The sequence below is a fragment of the Bombina bombina genome, chromosome 7 (assembly GCF_027579735.1).
Source record: "Bombina bombina isolate aBomBom1 chromosome 7, aBomBom1.pri, whole genome shotgun sequence".
Taxonomy (NCBI): Eukaryota; Metazoa; Chordata; class Amphibia; order Anura; family Bombinatoridae; genus Bombina; species Bombina bombina.
Genome location: NC_069505.1, coordinates 494,975,710 through 494,994,302, shown reverse-complemented (window position 1 = coordinate 494,994,302; position 18,593 = coordinate 494,975,710). Strand labels below are relative to the sequence as shown.

Sequence of the window (18,593 nt, the reverse complement as noted above, 5' to 3'; positions counted from 1 at the left end):
ATGTGGTTTATTTAATTAAATGCCCCTGTGGGCGTGGCTACGTCGGAGAGACGACCAGAACTATCAAAGATAGGATAATTGAACATAAAAGCTCTATTCGAATTAAGAATTTTAAAGCGCCAGTAGCACAACATTTTGTAGAAATGGGCCATTCAATTGGGCAATTGCGCTTTCAAATTATTGAGAAAATAGAAATACCAAGAAGGTTAGGGAATAGAGAACTTCTCCTTAAACAGAGAGAAAGTTTCTGGATTTGGAAATTAGGCACTATGGAACCAAATGGGTTAAATAAAGATTTGGATATGTCTGTCTTTCTATAATAATTTTTTATGAATTAATTTTGTATTTTTTCATAAATTAATCTGTATTTGAGAAAATAACATGATTCTATAAATATTTGTTTTTGTAATTTAATTATAATTAATATATTATAGAGTTTTTTTAATGTTTTTTGATGTATAAAATATTTTTGATGTAAAGAGTTAATAGGAAGTTGAACCTGCAGCGCCACCTAGTGGTGTTTAGGTTTAAATAGAATCATTGCAGTATGATGTTTAGCATGAATAAGGTAGCAATACCGAAACGTTGCTGTTAATGCTGTGTTGTACCCAATAAACACAATTGTTTGCTGCTACTCTTTTTGGAGTGTGTTTGGATATTACTTTAGAGACTAGAGTGGGTCTCTTGAGTGGCTGGCACAGGGACCGTTGTGTGCTGAGTCAATTGACTTTGTATTTTGGATACTGTATCCACTCGACTCGTGCACCTAGGTCCTGATAAGGAATTTACCTGTGATTTTGGAACATGGATACTACACAACAAGAGTTAAAGACTTTCTCATATACAGATGTAGAAGCAGCTCGCATTACAACTTTGACTAAAGGATCAAGAGATTTCCTAAAAACAGCACCTTCTGAATCGATTGCAAAGGATTTCGAAAGATTACAGAAAAAAAGAGTAGCCTATGATTTGCATGCCGCCACCCTTGCGGAATATCACAGGGTGAAAAGAATCCCTAGAGGGCTCAGAATGAGCACACGTCCAACTCTAATGAAAGAGAATACAACCTACTGCGAGAGATTTGAACATATCTTAAACAAGTGCTCTATGGATTTGATGGTACTTACTGTCGACTGCCTGAATGCAGAGATTGCAGAGCAGGATGAGAAATTGGCATCTATGGAGGCTGAAATCAAGAGCGGACTATCTCTTAATGAAGCAACGAAACTACTAAAAGAGGTGAACTCTAAAATTGAAGACCTGAAAAAGGTAATAGAAGAACGAAAAAGATCAAAGTTTTCAAGAGATGAGAACGATTACCTTCAAAATAGGGTTTACCGTTGGAAGTATGATCCGGAAGGAGTAAGCAGAAGACAAGCTTCCGGTTTCCAAAGGCGTAGGAATCGTTACCCCATGAAGAGTGGAAGTAGTACCGGATCCTCCGATACGTCACCGGGGGACTCCGAATCCGACATCGGCGTGGCGGCCGGAAACACCGCCGATCAGAAAAAAGAGAAAGAAAAGAAAAAGCAATTGAGACCGAGAAGGGGCAAGTAAATGCCGGGCCGGGTAAGGTCTTAAAGGTAGCTGCTAATTTGTTTGCTAGTGATAAAGAAGTAGAAGATACAGTGATTAATATTTCCAAGGCTGAACTTTCGCAAGATGAACTGTGCACTCTTAATAAAGGACTGTCCTTCTGTCCCAGAAGAGATTGTGACTTTTTCCAACTTAGCAAAGATTTATTTAAGTTCTACCGTAATTTAAGGTTAAAAGGGTTTATGTGTAATCTGCAACAGAGTACTAAATTAGAATCTGAACAGTCTGTATTTAATCTACCTAAGCTTGGTTTAAAAAACAAAAGCACTTTTTTACCACCACAAAACAACCATAGCATAGAGACATACATTAATCTTGTAGAACATGATATAGCTAAATTACAAGCTGACACTGACAAAAAGAAACATAATGAAAGGTGTAGTCCTGTATCTAATAAATTTGGTTACACTAAAAAACAAAAAAGTAACTTTAATGCAAAGAATGTAGCTGCTTTAAAAACTTTAAAAGCGAGGGATGACATTATTTTGAAGCGTGCTGATAAGGGCGGGGCGATTATAGCCCTAGATAAGAATTACTATGTGGAAGAAATTAAACAACAATTAAGTAAGTCCGATGTGTACAAGAAATTGCCAAATAACCCTGTATTCCTGATTCAGAATGAGTTGAAAAAAATATGTCAGAGAGCATTGAACTATGGTCTTATTGGTAAAGATTTGTTTAAATTTCTATATATAGAGCACCCTTGCACTCCTGTGCTCTATACACTTCCAAAAGTGCATAAAAATTTACTTGAACCCCCAGGCCGCCCAATTGTGGCTAGTAATCAGTCTATCTTGACCAATGTGTCTATCTTTCTAGACCGTATTCTTAGACCATTTGTTGAAATATCCAATTCTTTTTTGAAAGACACAAGTGACTTTTTAAGAAAGATAGACACCTTGGTTTTTGAATCTGACAAGTTTATTCTATATAGTTTAGATGTAGAAAGTTTATATACATCAATTACTCACGAGAGCGGTATGGGTGCAGTTAAGATGGTGTTAGATATGGATAAAAACTATTCTAAAGCCCAGGTTCACTTTCTCCTTCAGCTATTAGAATTAATTCTTTATTGTAATTACTTTTTATTTGGAGATGAATTTTTTCTTCAGATACAAGGGACTGCAATGGGGTCCAACGTCGCCCCGAATTACGCTAACATTTTTATGAATGTATTCGAAGAAAAGTTTGTTTTTTCCAATCCTGGATTTCATCGGTATGGCGCCTGTTGGTGGCGCTATATCGATGATATCTTTGGGATATGGTGGGGCGACGTTGGATCCCTACTTAAATTTGTGGAGGATATAAATGGAGCATCTGGCCACATAAAATTTAAGCTAACTTGGAGTGAGAGTAATATTGCTTTTCTTGACACTAGGATTATTAAGGAAGGAAGAGAGTTGAAGGTTGACTTATTTAGAAAAGAAACAGACAGGAATAGTTTATTGCACTTTGATAGTGCCCATCCTGGATCCCTCCTGAAGGCTCTTCCCCGTAGTCAGTTCTTACGAGCCCGCAGAATTATTACTGATGAAAATCTAGTAAGAAAAAGAATGATAGAAATGGCAGACAGATTTTCTAAAAGAGGATACCCATCAGATATATTAGAAGCTGAAATTAATCATGCACTTTCTGTTCCTAGAGAAGGTTTACTTAAAACTAAACAGAAGGAAAATAATAAAGAGGATCGCCTCATATTTGTATCTGAATTTAATTCCCAGTCTAACCAAATCCAATATATCCTGAGAAAACATTGGTCTATACTCTCTGAATGTAACCCCCAAATTAAAGAATTTAAGAACTTACCCATGCCAGCGTATAAACAGAGTTTTAATTTGAAACAACAATTAGTTAGAGCAGATATAGGGACAAATATTAAGTCAACACAAAAATTCATTAAAAGTAAGAATGAAGGGAGTTATCCCTGTTTGGGATGCTCTTGTTGTAACAACATGATTAAAGGGCCCACATTTGTGCATCCAACTACGGGAAAAAAGTTTAAAATTAATGGCTTTCATACTTGCTTAACCACTTATGTGGTTTATTTAATTAAATGCCCCTGTGGGCGTGGCTACGTCGGAGAGACGACCAGAACTATCAAAGATAGGATAATTGAACATAAAAGCTCTATTCGAATTAAGAATTTTAAAGCGCCAGTAGCACAACATTTTGTAGAAATGGGCCATTCAATTGGGCAATTGCGCTTTCAAATTATTGAGAAAATAGAAATACCAAGAAGGTTAGGGAATAGAGAACTTCTCCTTAAACAGAGAGAAAGTTTCTGGATTTGGAAATTAGGCACTATGGAACCAAATGGGTTAAATAAAGATTTGGATATGTCTGTCTTTCTATAATAATTTTTTATGAATTAATTTTGTATTTTTTCATAAATTAATCTGTATTTGAGAAAATAACATGATTCTATAAATATTTGTTTTGTAATTTAATTATAATTAATATATTATAGAGTTTTTTAATGTTTTTTGATGTATAAAATATTTTTGATGTAAAGAGTTAATAGGAAGTTGAACCTGCAGCGCCACCTAGTGGTGTTTAGGTTTAAATAGAATCATTGCAGTATGATGTTTAGCATGAATAAGGTAGCAATACCGAAACGTTGCTGTTAATGCTGTGTTGTACCCAATAAACACAATTGTTTGCTGCTACTCTTTTTGGAGTGTGTTTGGATATTACTTTAGAGACTAGAGTGGGTCTCTTGAGTGGCTGGCACAGGGACCGTTGTGTGCTGAGTCAATTGACTTTGTATTTTGCAATGATAAATGTAGACAGCGTATGCTGTCGGCATATTTTTTTTTTATAAACTTTATTTTTCAACCAAAGGTTGTCATGAAATAACATACAATTTCTAAACAAATGTGATTTCAAAACAATGGCCTCTAGTTATGAAGCCATCTACTTAGCTGCATTCGCCGGCCCAATACGCTCGCCTACCATCGCCGCCGCGGACCGGAATACGCTCTCCATAGTTATCAAAAAAGCTGTCAAGAAGCCTGCGCACCAAGTACGGATCGATGAGCAGCGGACTGTTGTTAACTAACAGTCATCGATCTCGCTGTTCATCGGCTTCTTCACAGCTTTTTTGATAGCCTGTCACTAAGCACTCACACTAAACTACACTGTTTTACCCCCTAAACCGCCACTCCCGGAGCCCCCCGCACCTAAATAAAGTTATTACCCCCTAAACCGCCGCTCCTGGACCCTGACGCAACAATAATAAATGTATTAACCCCTAAACCGTCGCTCCCGGACCCCGCCGCCACCTACATTATACCTATTAACCCCAATCCTGCCCCCCACTACACCGCCGCCACCTATATTCCAGTTATTAACCCCTATCCTGCGGATCCCGGACCCCGCCGCAAATAAATAATTGTTTAACCCCTAAACCGCCGCACCCGGAGCCCACCGCCACCTATCTTAAAGTTATTAACCCCTATCCTGCCCCCCACTACACCGCCGCAATCTACATTAAACTCATTAACCCCTAAACCGCCGCTCCCGGACCCCGCCGCCACCAATATTACACTTATTAACCCCTATCCTGCCCCCCCTATACCGCCGCCACCTATATTAAAATGATTAACCCCTAAACCTAAGTCTAACACTAACCCTACCCCCCCCAACTTAAATATTATTTTAATAAATCTAAATAAAAATTACTATTATTAACTAAATTATTCCTATTTAAAAATAAATACTTACCTATAAAATAAACCCTAACGGCTAGATTTGGAGTTTTGTCGGTAACGACCCGAAAAACTAACGCCGGCTTTTTTCTGGCCGCACCATAAAAATAACTCTGGTATTGAGAGTCCACATAAAGGCTGCGTTAGGCTCCAAAAAAGGAGCGTAGAGCATTTTTAACGCAGCTTCAACTCTCGATACCAGAGTTGCTTACGGACGCGGCCAGCCTCAAAAACGTGATCGTGCACGATTCCCCCATAGGAAACAATGGGGCTGTTTGAGCTGAAAAAAAACCTAACACCTGCAAAAAAGCCGCGTTCAGCTCCTAACGCAGCCCCATTGTTTGCTATGCGGTAACCCTTCCTACGTCTGCACTTAACACTCCAACATGTACCCCGAGTCTAAACACCCCTAACCTTACACTTATTAACCCCTAATCTGCCGCCCCCGCTATTGCTGACCCCTGCATATTATTTTTAACCCCTAATCTGCCGCTCCGTAAACCGCCGCTACTTACATTATCCCTATGTACCCCTAATCTGCTGCCCTAACATCGCCGACCCCTATATTATATTTATTAACCCCTAATCTGCCCCCCACAACGTCGCCTCCACCTGCCTACACTTATTAACCCCTAATCTGCCGACCGGACCTGAGCGCTACTATAATAAAGTTATTAACCCCTAATCCGCCTCACTAACCCTATAATAAATAGTATTAACCCCTAATCTGCCCTCCCTAACATCGCCGACACCTAACTTCAATTATTAACCCCTAATCTGCCGACCGGAGCTCATCGCTATTCTAATAAATGTATTAACCCCTAAAGCTAAGTCTAACCCTAACACTAACACCCCCCTAAATTAAATATAATTTAAATCTAACGAAATAAATTAACTCTTATTAAATAAATTATTCCTATTTAAAGCTAAATACTTACCTGTAAAATAAATCCTAATATAGCTACAATATAAATTATAATTATATTATAGCTATTTTAGGATTAATATTTATTTTACAGGTAACTGTATTTATTTTAACCAGGTACAATAGCTATTAAATAGTTAAGAACTATTTAATAGCTAAAATAGTTAAAATAATTACAAATTTACCTGTAAAAGAAATCCTAACCTAAGTTACAATTAAACCTAACACTATACTATCAATAAATTAATTAAATAAACTACCTACAATTACCTACAATTAACCTAACACTACACTATCAATAAATAAATTAAATACAATTCCTACAAATAAATACAATTAAATAAACTAGCTAAAGTACAAAAAATAAAAAAGAACTAAGTTACAAAAATAAAAAAATATTTACAAACATAAGAAAAATATTACAACAATTTTAAACTAATTACACCTACTCTAAGCCCCCTAATAAAATAACAAAGCCCCCCAAAATAAAAAAATGCCCTACCCTATTCTAAATAACTAAAGTTCAAAGCTCTTTTACCTTACCAGCCCTGAACAGGGCCCTTTGCGGGGCATGCCCCAAGAAGTTCAGCTCTTTTGCCTGTAAAAGAAAAAATACAATAGCCAAGCCCCCAACATTACAACCCACCACCCACATACCCCTAATCTAACCCAAACCCCCCTTAAATAAACCTAACACTAAGCCCCTGAAGATCTTCCTACCTTATCTTCACCATACCAGGTTCACCGATCCGTCCTGAAGAGCTCCTCCGATGTCCTGATCCAAGCCCAAGCGGGGGGCTGAAGAGGTCCATGATCCGGCTGAAGTCTTCATCCAAGCGGGAGCTGAAGAGGTCCATGATCCGGATGAAGTCTTCTATCAACGGCATCTTCAATCTTCTTTCTTCCGGATCCATCTTGCAGACCTCCGACGCGGAACATCCTGCTGGGCCGACGGACTAAAGACGGTTCCTTTAAGGGACGTCATCCAAGATGGCGTCCCTCGAATTCCGATTGGCTGATAGGATTCTATCAGCCAATCGGAATTAAGGTAGGAATATTCTGATTGGCTGATGGAATCAGCCAATCAGATTCAAGTTCAATCCGATTTGCTGATTCAATCAGCCAATCAGATTGAGCTCGCAATCTATTGGCTGTTCCGATCAGCCAATAGAATGCGAGCTCAATCTGATTGGCTGATTGGATCAGCCAATCGGATTGAACTTGATTCTGATTGGCTGATTCCATCAGCCAATCAGAATATTCCTACCTTAATTCCGATTGGCTGATAGAATCCTATCAGCCAATCGGAATTCGAGGGACGCCATCTTGGATGACGTCCCTTAAAGGAACCGTCATTCGTCTTTAGTCCGTCGGCCCAGCAGGATGTTCCGCGTCGGAGGTCTGCAAGATGAATCCGGAAGAAAGAAGATTGAAGATGCCGTTGATAGAAGACTTCATCCGGATCATGGACCTCTTCAGCTCCCGCTTGGATGAAGACTTCAGCCGGATCATGGACCTCTTCAGCCCCTCGCTTGGGCTTGGATCAGGACATCGGAGGAGCTCTTCTGGACAGATCGTTGAACCTGGTGAGGTGAAGATAAGGTAGGAAGATCTTCAGGGGCTTAGTGTTAGGTTTATTTAAGGGGGGTTTGGGTTAGATTAGGGGTATGTGGGTGGTGGGTTGTAATGTTGGGGGGCTTGGGTATTGTATTTTTTCTTTTACAGGCAAAAGAGCTGAACTTCTTTGGGCATGCCCCGCAAAGGGCCCTGTTCAGGGCTGGTAAGGTAAAAGAGCTTTGAACTTTAGTTATTTAGAATAGGGCATTTTTTTATTTTGGGGGGCTTTGTTATTTTATTAGGGGGCTTAGAGTAGGTGTAATTAGTTTAAAATTGTTGTAATATTTTTCTTATGTTTGTAAATATTTTTTTATTTTTTGTAACTTAGTTCTTTTTTATTTTTTGTACTTTAGCAAGTTTATTTAATTGTATTTATTTGTAGCAATTGTATTTAATTAATGTATTGATAGTGTAGTGTTAGGTTAATTGTAGGTAGTTTATTTAATTAATTTATTGATAGTATAGTGTTAGGTTTAATTGTAACTTAGGTTAGGATTTCTTTTACAGGTAAATTTGTAATTATTTTAACTATTTCAGCTATTAAATAGTTCTTAACTATTTAATAGCTATTGTACCTGGTTAAAATAAATACAAAGTTACCTGTAAAATAAATATTAATCCTAAAATAGCTATAATATAATTATAATTTATATTGTAGCTATATTAGGATTTATTTTACAGGTAAGTATTTAGCTTTAAATAGGAATAATTTATTTAATAAGAGATAATTAATTTCGTTAGATTTAAATTATATTTAAGTTAGGGGGGTGTTAGTGTTAGGGTTAGACTTAGCTTTAGGGGTTAATACATTTATTAGAATAGCGGTGAGCTCCGGTCGGCAGATTAGGGGTTAATAATTGAAGTTAGGTGTCGGCGATGTTAGGGAGGGCAGATTAGGGGTTAATACTATTTATTATAGGGTTAGTGAAGCGGATTAGGGGTTAATAACTTTATTATAGTAGCGCTCAGGTCCGCTCGGCAGATTAGGGGTTAATAAGTGTAGGCAGGTGGAGGCGACGTTGAGGGGGGCAGATTAGGGGTTAATAAATATAATATAGGGGTCGGCGGTGTTAGGGGCAGCAGATTAGGGGTACATAAGGATAACGTAGGTGGCGGTGCTTTGCGGTCGGCAGATTAGGGGTTAATAAGTGTAGGTAGGTGGAGGCGACGTTGTGGGGGGCAGGTTAGGGGTTAATAAATATAATACAGGGGTCGGCGGTGTTAGGGGCAGCAGATTAGGGGTACATAAGGATAACGTAGGTGGCGGTCGGCAGATTAGGGGTTAAAAAAAATTATTCGAGTGTCGGCGATGTGGGGGGACCTCGGTTTAGGGGTACATAGGTAGTTTATGGGTGTTAGTGTACTTTAGAGTACAGTAGTTAAGAGCTTTATAAACCGGCGTTAGCCCAGAAAGCTCTTAACTACTGACTTTTTTTCCTGCGGCTGGAGTTTTGTCGTTAGATGTCTAACGCTCACTTCAGAAACGACTCTAAATACCGGAGTTAGAAAGATCCCATTGAAAAGATAGGATACGCAATTGACGTAAGGGGATCTGCGGTATGGAAAAGTCGCGGCTGAAAAGTGAGCGTTAGACCCTATTTTGAGTGACTCCAAATACCGGCGGTAGCCTAAAACCAGCGTTAGGAGCCTCTAACGCTGGTTTTCACGGCTAACGCCAAACTCCAAATCTAGGCCTGAGATAGCTACAATATAACTAATAATTATATTGTAGCTATTTTAGGATTTATTTTTATTTTACAGGCAACTTTGTATTTATTTTAACTAGGTAAAATAGCTATTAGTTATTAACTATTTAATAGCTACCTAGTTAAAATATTTACAAAATTACCTGTAAAATAAATCCTAAGTTACAATTAAACCTAACACTACACTATCATTAAATTAATTAAATAAATTAGCTACAAATACCTACAATTAAATACAATTAAATAAACTAAACTAAATTACAAAAAAAAACAAACACTAAATTACAGGAAAAAAAAAAAATATTACAAGAATTTTAAACTAATTACACCTAATCTAAGCCCCTAATAAAATAAAAAAAAATAAAAGTCCCTACCCTATTCTACATTACAAAGTAATCAGCTCTTTTACCAGCCCTTAAAAGGGCTTTTTGCGGGGCATTGCCCCAAAGTAATCAGCTCTTTTACCTGTAAAAAAAAAAAAAATACAACCCCCCCCCAACATTACAACGCACCACCCACATACACCTACTCTAACCCACCCAAACCCCCCTTAAATAAACCTAACACTAACCCCCTGAAGATCTCCCCTACCTTGAGGAACCTACGGTAGACATCTTCATCCAAACGGCATCTTCTATCTTCATCCATCCAACGAGGAGCGGCTCCATCTTCAAGACCTCCTGCGCGGAGCATCCTTCCTGGCCGACGGACTAACGATGAATGACGGTTCCTTTAAATTACGTCATCCAAGATGGCGTCCCTCGAATTCAGATTGGCTGATAGGATTCTATCAGCCAATCGGAATTAAGGTAAGAAAAATCTGATTGGCTGATTTTATCAGCCAATCAGATTGAAGTTCAATCCGATTGGCTTAATAACTATTGTACCTAGTTAAAATAAATACAAAGTTGCCTGTAAAATAAAAATAAATCGTAAAATAGCTACAATGTAACTATTATTTATATTGTAGCTATATTAGGGTTTATTTTATAGGTAAGTATTTAGTTTTAAATAGGAATAATTTAGTAATAATAGTAATATTATTTAGATTTATTTAATTAATATTTAAGTTAGGGGGGTGTTAGGGTTAGTGTTAGACTAAGGTTTAGGGGTTAATAATTTATTATAGGTGGCGGCGGTATAGGGGGGCAGATTAGGGGTTAATAGGTATTAGGTAGGTGGCGGCGGGGTCCGGGAGTAGGCGGTTTAGGGGTTAAACATTTTATTAGAGTGGCGGCGGGGTCCGGGGAGCGGCGGTTTAGGGGGTAAACATTTTATTCGAGTGGCGGCGGGGTCCGGGATGTGGCGGTTTAGGGGTTAAACATTTTATTAGAGTGGTGGCGGGGTCCGGGGAGCGGCGGTTTAGGGGTTAAACAATTTATTTAGTGGCGGCGGGGTCCGGGAGCGGCAGTTTAGGGGTTAATAAGTATAATGTAGGTGGCGGCGGTGTCGGGGGGCAGATTAGGGGTGTTTAGACTCGGGGTACATGTTAGGGTGTTAGGTGCAGACATCTCCCATAGGAATCAATGGGATGTCGGGCGAACATGAACTTTCGCTATGGTCAGACTCCCATTGATTCCCAAGGGATCCGCCACCTCCAGGGCGGCGGATTGAAAACCAGGTACGCTGGGCCGGAAAAGTGCAGAGCGTACCTGCTAGTCATTTGATAACTAGCAAAAGTAGTCAGATTGTGCCGAACTTGCGTTCGGAACATCTGTAGTGACGTAAGAATCGATCTGTGTCGGACTATTGTACCTAGTTAAAATAAATACAAAGTTGCCTGTAAAATAAAAATAAATCCTAAAATAGCTACAATGTAACTATTAGTTATATTGTAGCTATATTAGGGTTTATTTTATAGGTAAGTATTTAGTTTTAAATAGGAATAATTTAGTTAATAATAGTAATATTATTTAGATTTATTTAATTAATATTTAAGTTAGGGGGGTGTTAGGGTTAGTGTTAGACTAAGGTTTAGGGGTTAATAAATTTATTATAGGTGGCGGCGGTATAGGGGGGCAGATTAGGGGTTAATAGGTATTAGGTAGGTGGCGGCGGGGTCCGGGAGTGGCGGTTTAGGGGTTAAACATTTTATTAGAGTGGCAGCGGGGTCCGGGAGTGGCGGTTTAGGGGTTAAACATTTTATTAGAGTGGCGGCGGGGTCCGGGAGCGGCGGTTTAGGGGTTAAACATTTTATTAGAGTGGCGGCGGGGTCCGGGAGCGGCAGTTTAGGGGTTAATAAGTATAATGTAGGTGGCGGCGGTGTAGGGGGGCAGATTAGGGGTGTTTAGACTCGGGGTACATGTTAGGGTGTTAGGTGCAGACATCTCCCATAGGAATCAATGGGATGTCGGGCAGCAGCGAACATGAACTTTGCTATGGTCAGACTCCCATTGATGCCCAAGGGATCCGCCACCTCCAGGGCGGCGGATTGAAAACCAGGTACGCTGGGCCGGAAAAGTGCCAAGCGTACCTGCTAGTCATTTGATAACTAGCAAAAGTAGTCAGATTGTGCCGAACTTGCGTTCGGAACATCTGGAGTGACGTAAGAATCGATCTGTGTCGGACTGAGTCCGGCAGATCGTAGCTTACGTCACTAGATTCTACTTTTGCCGGTGTGTAGGGCTTGATAACTAGGTCGAATCAGCCTCGCCACAAATACGCTGTGGAATTCCAGCGTATTTGAGGTTGACGGCTTGATAACTAGAGGCCATTGAGTCTATTTCCTTCTTCCTTAAGTCCAATCCTGGCAATACCTTCTTTTCCAATTTTCCTTTTCATAACTCGACCTACCAACCTCCCCCTCCCTCACTCAGATTTACCGCCTCTCTGCCTCACCAACAGTTCCAACAGAACTGATTTCGAAGTGTAGACTAAGTAGTATCAACGTGACTTCTATTCCTATCTGTGTAAAGGAATTCCCCTCTACCCCTGAGGCGTTCACTTAGTAAGAACTCAGTGTTTCTAAGAGGGGATAATATTTGCGTCTGTATAGATATATCCAGTGTGTGAATGTATGGTTCCCATTTCCTTATGAACAGTTTAGTTCTACCCTGCACATCTCCCAGAGCATCCACTGCCTCACCTATCAATTGGTTTTGTAAACTTGCTTTGAGTTGTGTGATCGTAGGAGCTCTAGTCCCGAGCCATTCCCAAAAGATCAATTTCCGAGTTTGAAGTATTATATTACTGACCCATTTCCCATTAATATCAGGATGTGGTGTCGAGGTCTGCAGAAACACTATCATGTCAGGGGAAATTTCTAATTTCATTTGGAAAAATTTTTTTAACCAGTATGTAACCATCCCCCAGAACCTACTTATCTTAGGGCAACTCCATAACATGTGTAGTAGGTCTGCGTTTGGAGCTCTACATTTCTGACAACATCCCTCTGCCTCTGGTCTCCATTTCTTGTAGATTTTAGGAGGTATGTAAGCATTCTGTAAAAGTCTAATGTGTGATTCTCGATTGGTCATTGATAAGGTCGCTTTCCTTGATCTCACTATACTCCGTTTTACCATGTCTGTTGTAATTTCCATGTTTAAGGTGGCCGTCCAACTGTCAAAGGAGCGAGCTGCACTTAATCTTATGCGGTCGGGCCGGGCTGTGACTATACAGCTGGCCCGATGCGCTGTGAAAAAAAGCAGACCCGTTCAGCAGAGCGCAGAGAGCGGGTCTGTAAAATGGCGTTTTTTGTTAAAAATGAAAAGGGAATATTATGTGTTAGAAGGTTTGGCTAATATAATGTTATATAATTCTGCACTATGTGCAGAATTATATAACATTAATTTTAAGGTTTACTGACCCTTTAAGATTGTATCCTTTAATTTCCCCTCTAAGAACCGCTTTTGCTGATTCTCAGAAGATTGCCGCTTTATGACTATTTGATCGATTTTGATTAGCATACTCATGCCATTTCACAGTAAGCCAGTTTTTAAATGAATTATTCTTATAAAGATAGCTAGGAAACCCATAGCTCTTAGACTACCCTTCCTGTAAGTCAGCCAAGGAATAACTTTATCCGTTATTAGGAAAAAATCAATACGTGAAAAGGATCTGTATTACTTGGACTCACAAGTAAATTTGCGGCTGTTAGGATTATGAATCCGCCAAACATCTTTAACTAGACCACTACAGAGGGTTTTAAGTGGTCTAGTTGTTTTTTTTAATTAGTATTGTCTGTTTGGAGTTAGGGGAATAAAGTCTATCAATATGGTTAAATACCATGTTGTAGTCCCCCACCACAATTAGTTTATTTTTCAGCTTGACCCAAAACTTCTCATCTGTCTTATTTGGCCCATAAACATTACAAAGAGTAAGTAACCTTTTCCTAATAACTAATTGCAAAACAATGTACCGTTCATATTGGTCTAGTTCCTGATGTATAATCTTATATTCTAAGTCCTTTTTCAGAAAGATCGCCTCTCCACGCTTCCTTGCGGTGCACAGAGTGGCGATCACTTCCCCCACCTAATTTGTTTTAAGTTTTTTATTTTCTATTTCAGTAAGGTGGGTCTCTTGTAATAGAGCTATGTCTGCTTTATTTTTCTTAAGTTGGCATAGGATCTGTTTCCTTTTTATTGGGCTTGTAATACCCCTTACGTTCCAAGATAAAATCTTAAGCGAGGACATAAAAATCTATATTAGTATACGTATAGAGGAAAAATATTTTGAGGGGGAAAAAAAAAGGGAAAAGTAACCCCCCCCCCCACAAAATATAGTTGAAGTATTCTATTCAACAAAATCATAGTATGCATTAAATACATATTCTACAAATAAAACATACGTGTTGGCAATGATTATAAGGAAGTCTGCTTATCTATTATCAGTTTTATATTTATCCACAAATTTTAGGGCTTCTTGAGGTGAGCTCAGTCTGAATATCTCGTTTTCTAGATATGTAAATCTTAATCTTGGCTGGGTATATCAGCCTGGCAGAGAGTCCCAAGTTAATCATAGCAGTACAATAAGGGGCCATCTCCTTACGTTTTGCCGCAGTCTGGGCTGAGAAGTCTTGAAATAAGAGAATGTTATTGTTTTCTATTTCCACGGTTTGCTTTTTCCTATAGGCTCTTAAGATATTGGTCTTATCCTAAAAGTTTAAATATTTGATCATTATGAGTCTTTTTGGAACACTTTTCTCATTAAAAAAATGTATATTACCTATCTGATGTGCCGTTTCAACGTGAATTGTGTGTTCTAGTAACTTTAAACCAAGCATTTGGGGCAAAAGTGTGGAAGCAAAATATAATAGATTCTGATACGTGGAACTCTCTGGCAGGCCAACCACCTTCAGATTATTGCGCCTAGACCTATCTTCAAGGTCCTCCGGCTTGTTAGTTAACTCAAGTATTTTACTTTTGTGATCCTGTAAAATGTGGTCTTGTTTTATAGATGCGCCTTCAACATGTGAAATTCTAGACTCTGCCTCTGCTATTCTAGTAGAATTTTTTTTTTATTTCAGTAGCAATTAGAATCAACTTATTTTTAATTTGATCAAGTTGTGGCGTAAGAGAGTTAGCTACCTGTTTTGAAATTTCAGAGATGTCAGAGTAACTAATAGAGACATTGCTCAATTCCAATTTAGCATCAGAGCTAGATTCAAAGCTGTTCCTAACTTTCCTATCTTTGTTTTTGACTGGCATCGCTGGTACTTTCTTTGACAAAAATCTTTCCATATAAATATTTAGGTGGAAACAATTATGTGAAAAATTGAGAGGAGAAAAAAAAAATGGGGGAAGTAAAGAAAGGGTAAAGGTGGGATAGTGAAAGAAGAAAAGAGAGAGCCAACAAAAAACAGGACTATACTTAGAGAATAGTGAGTGGTGTGTTATACAGTTAGTTTAAAAGACAGTGATTAGATGGGGTAGTGTACCCCGTGAGAGAGGACCAACTGAATAAAAACAATTCACAATATTTTCCACTTAGCGTAGGAACTGTAATTTAACTAAGATAATAGCAGTGACTAAGACAAAATATATAGTATATAAGAGAGCAACTATGTAGCCTACTAGCAAGTACTAGGTTGTAATCACATATTAAAGACACAAAGGTTTACAATTTTAAGCACAATCAAATAGAGGAGCTCTTTTTCCACTCAGTGACCATAAGGATATAACTCTACATAATGAAAAATATGAATTATTACACTGAGAATGAATATGAGGGAACTAACTCCAGTAAGCAGAGTATTAGGGTAACTGGGTCCAAGCAGATTTTAATATACTGTAGAATTTTGAAATTCCTATAGCCTTAAAGTCATTTAAGGAGTGTCAAAACTGAGTAACTTGTAACCCAGAAACTTCCAACCTCTGGCCAACGCTTAGTAGGTGTATGAACTTGTTACATATCCAACAAATTTGCTGAGGACAAACAAACAACAGGCTGCGAGTGTAATAAATAAAGGTATAAGCAGCTTTATTGCTTAATTTAGGATTCAAATGCCAGTTATACTTCACCAAGCCATTGAAGGAAAGTAAATGTAGCTATCCATCAGTTATTATTGGGTTTTATATGTCATTTATACCATTACAGTACATAACCATGAAATATTTTCCAGTGTCCTTGTATACAATATTTTAGCACTGCAGCTCTTCTGATAAGAGTAGTGGAAAGTCAAGTATAGCACTCTATCCAGTAGATAGAGATCCCTCAAGCATGGGATATGTAGAACTTATTCTCTGGATATAGTTATCTTTAGTGGATTAGACCTTATCAGGTAGCATATAGGCAGCATAGAGAAGTCTATAAGGCAAATTTAGGGATTATAGATGACTCAGCCAAACAAGTGAAAACCGTCACCGGTCCTACCTTCACTTAAGATTATGAGACCTCATTTCAGAGCTTTCCTTCTTTTGAGGTACACAAAAGCGTGGTACCGCTCCTGGAAACGACACAGGGCTCCGGATATCCCACCAGTGTAAAACCGGCCTTTTCCTCCCTGGAACCGTAAGTAAAGATGTTTAAAAAACACACTAAAAAATCTAAACATCTTGTCGAGAAAGAAAGTAATTTTGTAGACCATTTAGGAAATCCTCACTTTAAAGGGGCAGTAAACCTAAAAAAAATAATGTTATATAATTCTGCACCTAGTGCAGAATTATATAACATTATCTTAGCGCTAACATTACACATCTAAATATTGCAGAGATATTTTATTATAATTTACCATTTTACAGACTGCCGCTCGTTTCTCTACTGAGCAGGTCTGTTCTATTTCTAAGCACATCTGAGCACGCTGTATAGTCACAGCTGGCTCGATCGTGCCATTAAACTAAATGTAGCTCGCTCCGATTACAGGAACTCCAAAATCTGCACAAACTTTTGGATGCAGCTAAAGCTCTCATACGAGAATCAGGGGCTCCAGGAACCCACAAATGTTACATTTCCGCATGGACCAGATGGTCTAGCTGGTGCATACCTAGGCATCTGGATCCCTTTTCAGCTCCTTTACCTAACGTTTTACATTTTCTTTCTCATCTAAGCTTATAGAACTATAAATCTTTCTAGACCTACTATTTCTACTAGACATGAATATATTAACAATTTGTCCGTTGGTAAGCACCCTTTAGTTTGTCGTCTTCTCAACTCTATTAGGTTAAAAAGACCCATACCCCGAAACATAATTTCTTCTGGGGTGTAGTTTTAATTTTTTCACTTTTTAAATATTGGCTCTCTAATGATTATCTAAAAAACTAATTTCTGCAAAATTGGCTACTCTTCTCTGTCTTATCTCTATTTCGCAGAGTGTCTGATGTTTGGGCTCCTGGTTTTAACTCTAAATGTTTTTCCCCTGAAGGTGTCACTTTCCTGATTTCTCGTAGAACTAAAACCCTGTCTTCTTTTGTATTCTACCTTTATTTTCCAGCTGAACCCTCTTTCTGTGTGGTGTCCTGTCTAAAAGTTTATGAAACTAACATTTTACTCTTTAGAGACTCTGCTAACAATCAACTTCCTCTGCCTTGTGCCCCTCCTCATGCTCCTGTCTCTTCTACCACTATTGCGAGGTGGATTAAATGGGTGATGTCTGAAGCTTGGATTGATGTTTCTTTCACAGCTCACTCTTTTAGAGGATCTGCCACTTCTAAAGCTTTTTTTGAAATCTGCTCCTCTTCAGGAAATTTTGAAAGCAGCAGACTGGTCCTCTGATTCAACTTTTAAACATTTTTACTTCAAACCCATTCAACACGCCTCTCTAAATCTATTTAATTGATTGCTTTGAACTTGCAAAATATGAAGTCTCTGGTCTTGTAACAAAATGCTGATTATCCTAGCTTTGTGAAAGAATAATCTAGATTGTGTTAGACACAGAGACAAATATTTCCCAACTCTATTTTTCTATCTAATGATATATATTTTTTTTAATTTTTAGTTACCAACTACTCAAACATCCCTAATTAAATCCAGTCTTGTTTCTTCAATCAACTCTTCTTCAGCCTCATGGAAAACAAAATGGATTCACTGGCTCTCATATTCCTATCCAGATGGTTCTTCAAGTCAAGTTTTCTCCAGATTTCTATGTTTTATGGTTCTCATTCCTATTGGTATGATTGGTTGGACTCTTGTGATTTTTCAGAAAATTCTTTATTATGAGCATCAAGCAAGAAAGAGGAAGATGGCGAGCGCATTGGTTTGTTTATGGACAGTATGTATCCTCTGATTGGTCCGTTTTTACCTTTGTCTCAAACCTAGCCCTCTCATTGGCTAGTTATGTAGGCTCTTTTTTCTCTGTATTATTTTAACTCTTTATGTGATTTCATGTACTTTAAATGCTGCACACTAGTAGTAAAAGAAAGCAATGCAAAATATTTGCCTTAGTATCTTTTATAAAATCTAGATTATTCCTTCATAAAGCTAGGATAATCGGAATTCTTCGCCCATGCACTTGTCTTATTACTGATCAATTAGAAATGGCATCAGTCTTTTTTATATATATATATATATATATATATATATATATATATATATATATATATATATATATATATATATATATAATCTCAATGTCTCATTTTCTCATACCTGATTGCAAGATGTATATTA

At 38.2% G+C, this 18,593-nt stretch overlaps 1 long non-coding RNA gene across 1 annotated transcript in view; it reads left to right on the top strand.

The window, feature by feature from the left end:
- Positions 1-18,356, top strand: part of LOC128666842 (uncharacterized) — a 39,748-nt gene extending 21,392 nt beyond the window's left edge. The window contains exon 3 of the long non-coding RNA XR_008403275.1: positions 17,923-18,356. This is a non-coding gene — a long non-coding RNA (uncharacterized LOC128666842). The remainder of the gene's footprint in view (positions 1-17,922) is intronic.
- The last annotated feature ends 237 nt before the right edge of the window (positions 18,357-18,593 follow it).